Source organism: Vanessa cardui, assembly GCF_905220365.1.
Source record: "Vanessa cardui chromosome W unlocalized genomic scaffold, ilVanCard2.1 SUPER_W_unloc_3, whole genome shotgun sequence".
NCBI lineage: Eukaryota > Metazoa > Arthropoda > Insecta > Lepidoptera > Nymphalidae > Vanessa > Vanessa cardui.
Genome location: NW_025896132.1, coordinates 27,501 through 31,456, shown reverse-complemented (window position 1 = coordinate 31,456; position 3,956 = coordinate 27,501). Strand labels below are relative to the sequence as shown.

The following is a 3,956-nucleotide window of genomic DNA, read 5'->3' as shown; positions in this document are numbered from 1 at the left end:
ATCCTCATAATATAATTTGTTGATTTATCGTAGTCGATATGCGACGTCGTCGTGACGCGCGATACGAGTGTAACGTTAAAGACGGAGTTCTTAAAAGATTCAGTGTATTCGTACATACATATATTTTATATGTGAACGGTCGTTTCTAAAACTCTTTTATATCAATTATCATGTACATAAAATACATAAACCGAGTATCGGTACGATCACTCAAACACCGGGCGTCGATCCCAATGTTTTACGATAATAATCGTTGAACAATAAATACGTACACGTCGTGTGCGAAGTGTTATTAAAATTAAATCGATCTCGTTCAGAACTTTCGAATTCGTGACCTTTATGTGTCATTCTGTGACGACGACGAACGCCGTTCGTGTGTCTCATTGAAATATAAAAAGTCAACCGTTTAAATCGATCGCGTCTAACGCGATCGACTATACGGTGAGACGCTCGTTTCATATTGAATCTTACGTATGTATGTGAAATATGAAATCGAGAGAGGAGAAAGATATTTTGACGACTCGAACGAGTCTCTCGTATATCAGTTAGCTCCCTGGTTGATCCTGCCAGTAGTTATATGCTTGTCTCAAAGATTAAGCCATGCATGTCTCAGTGCAAGCCGTATTAAGGCGATACCGCGAATGGCTCAATATATCAGTTTTGGTTCCTTAGATCTTACTCAGTTACTTGGATAACTGTGGTAATTCTAGAGCTAATACATGCAATCAGAACTCTGACCAGTGATGGGATGAGTGCTTTTATTAGATCAAAACCAATCGACGGAGGGCGTCTCGTCCGAAGTCGTTAATTTTGATGAATCTGGATAACTTTTGCCGATCGCATGGTCCAGTACCGGCGACGCATCTTTCAAATGTCTGCCTTATCAACTTTCGATGGTAGTTTCTGCGACTACCATGGTTGTCACGGGTAACGGGGAATCAGGGTTCGATTCCGGAGAGGGAGCCTGAGAAACGGCTACCACATCCAAGGAAGGCAGCAGGCGCGCAAATTACCCACTCCCGGCACGGGGAGGTAGTGACGAAAAATAACGATACGGGACTCTTTCGAGGCCTCGTAATCGGAATGAGTACACTTTAAATATTTTAACGAGGAACAATTGGAGGGCAAGTCTGGTGCCAGCAGCCGCGGTAATTCCAGCTCCAATAGCGTATACTAAAATTGTTGCGGTTAAAAAGCTCGTAGTTGCATTTGTGCGCCGCGCTGTCGGTGCACCGCATCCGCGGTGATACTGACACGTCTGCGGAGCATATCGTCGGTGAGCCGGCGGTAAAACGCCGGTTCAATATCAAAATCCTATCGCGGTGCTCTTCAGTGAGTGTCGAGATGGGCCGACAATTTTACTTTGAACAAATTAGAGTGCTCAAAGCGGGCTCAAAATGCCGCTTGAATATTTCGTGCATGGAATAATAGAATATGATCTCGGTTCTATTTTGTTGGTTTTCAGAACTCCGAGGTAATGATTAATAGGGATAACTGGGGGCATTCGTATTGCGACGTTAGAGGTGAAATTCTTGGATCGTCGCAAGACGAACATCAGCGAAAGCATTTGCCAAAGGTGTTTTCATCAATCAAGAACGAAAGTTAGAGGTTCGAAGGCGATTAGATACCGCCCTAGTTCTAACCGTAAATATGTCATCTAGCGATCCGCCGACGTTACTACAATGGCTCGGCGGGCAGCTTCCGGGAAACCAAAGATTTTGGACTCCGGGGGGAGTATGGTTGCAAAGCTGAAACTTAAAGGAATTGACGGAAGGGCACCACCAGGAGTGGAGCCTGCGGCTTAATTTGACTCAACACGGGAAATCTCACCAGGCCCGGACACCGGAAGGATTGACAGATTAATAGCTCTTTCTTGATTCGGTGGGTGGTGGTGCATGGCCGTTCTTAGTTGGTGGAGCGATTTGTCTGGTTAATTCCGGTAACGAACGAGACTCTAGCCTGCTAAATAGGCGTCGTCATTTAGGTGTGCTCGATTTCGGTCGAGCAACTCACTGGCGGCGTATTAAAATTCTTCTTAGAGGGACCGGCGGCTTCGAGCCGCACGAGATTGAGCAATAACAGGTCTGTGATGCCCTTAGATGTCCTGGGCCGCACGCGCGCTACACTGAAGGAATCAGCATGTTCTCCCTGGCCTAGAGGCCCGGGCAACCCGTTGAAACTCCTTCGTGCTGGGGATTGGGGTTTGCAATTATCCCCCATAAACGAGGAATTCCTAGTAAGCGCGAGTCATAAGCTCGCGTTGATTACGTCCCTGCCCTTTGTACTCACCGCCCGTCGCTACTACCGATTGAATGATTTAGTGAGGTCTTCGGACCGACACGCGGTGGCTTCACGGCCGTCGGCGTTGCTGGGAAGTTGACCAAACTTGATCATTTAGAGGAAGTAAAAGTCGTAACAAGGTTTCCGTAGGGGAACCTGCGGAAGGATCATTAACGTTAACGTTATCAATCTCTTTCTCTATGTAGATCGAGTGCGATGATGAACGATAATATCAAATAACAAAAAAATAATAATAATAAGAACGTCAATCAGCGTCGTCGTCGATACGCACGTACGCGCACACGCACGCACCTACGAAACTACTACTACTACTACTAACTACTACTACAACTACGTTATCGAGTCCTCGACGTACGCGTGAGATACGATATACGTGTGTAAGTAGTATACGTAACGTAACGTAACGTGGTGATGTGTTTCTGTGTTCGTTCGTTCGTACGTTCGTCTTCACTGAATAGAAACGGGATTATTATTATTTAAAAAAAAAAAAAAAACAAGCGATCAGACGTTCGAGATTGTCGTTTTTCGATGCGAGGACGCGATTTTCTAAACTACAACAACGACAACAACTCGATGATATTTATGATCACTCTTGTTGTGTGTACGTGTTGTGTCGCGAGAGTCGTGTAACGCGTCTTATTCGATATATTTCAGAATGTCGGTTGCGAGGAAAGTACGTCGTGTTATTGATTTAACACATCGTCATCTTCATATAAAATGTATTTCTTTTTTTTTATTTTTTTTTTTTTTTAATATATTTTTTTTTTATTTTTTTCTCTATACACTGAAAAAGAAGAGATAAAAAAATAAAAATATATACCATTCGAATCACTAATATCACTGACGTATAAAATCGTACGAGTGATCGTAGAAATCATATATTATACAAGTAACAAACAAAAAATAAACCATTACCCTGGACGGTGGATCACTTGGCTCGCGGGTCGATGAAGAACGCAGTTAACTGCGCGTCATAGTGTGAACTGCAGGACACATTTGAACATCGACATTTCGAACGCACATTGCGGTCCGTGGAGAAACATCCAGGACCACTCCTGTCTGAGGGCCGGCTGTATAAAAATATAAACCACACTGTTCAATGTTTAATGTCGTGTCGTCGTCGTAGTCGTATGATGATATCGACGTTTTACCGAACATATGACGGTATCCGCGTTCGATGTAATAATGCGTTATTTTTATTATTATCACAATAATAATATAATGCAAATTCATTCGTTCTCGGTCCGTTCAAATATTATAAAATACGATGTGTATGTATGTTTACGTAATATGCGTGTGTATATATATATATATGTAAATATATACGTTCGTGTGTACGTCTACGTCACGGAGTTTCGTTTTTGCGACGTCAGAGAGACTGAGAGCTCGTCGCTCGTCTTCGTTGACGAGAGATAGCGCCCATCTCCGACCTTTCGATCGTTTCTTCAAAGTCATCGATCAAAAAGGGTTATCGGAGATTAGGTGATATCATATTCGTCTCGATATATCGAGTGTGTACGTTCTTTCATTTATCCGACGTCAAAATTTCGATAACAAAAGCTCCGCGATCGTTGATACGTATACGAAACGAACGTGTATTATATGCGATACATATGCGTTTACGTGATGACATCGAAACGTTCGTATTATTATGA

General features: G+C 43.1%; 2 non-coding genes across 2 annotated transcripts; both read left to right on the top strand.

Annotated features, from left to right (window-relative positions):
• The first annotated feature begins 550 nt into the window (after positions 1-550).
• Positions 551-2,453, top strand: LOC124543474. The gene has a single exon (XR_006967468.1). It is a non-coding gene; the product is annotated as a small subunit ribosomal RNA (ribosomal RNA).
• Positions 2,454-3,213: 760 nt separating this feature from the next.
• LOC124543482 lies at positions 3,214-3,370 on the top strand. Its single transcript, XR_006967476.1, has one exon. It is a non-coding gene; the product is annotated as a 5.8S ribosomal RNA (ribosomal RNA).
• The last annotated feature ends 586 nt before the right edge of the window (positions 3,371-3,956 follow it).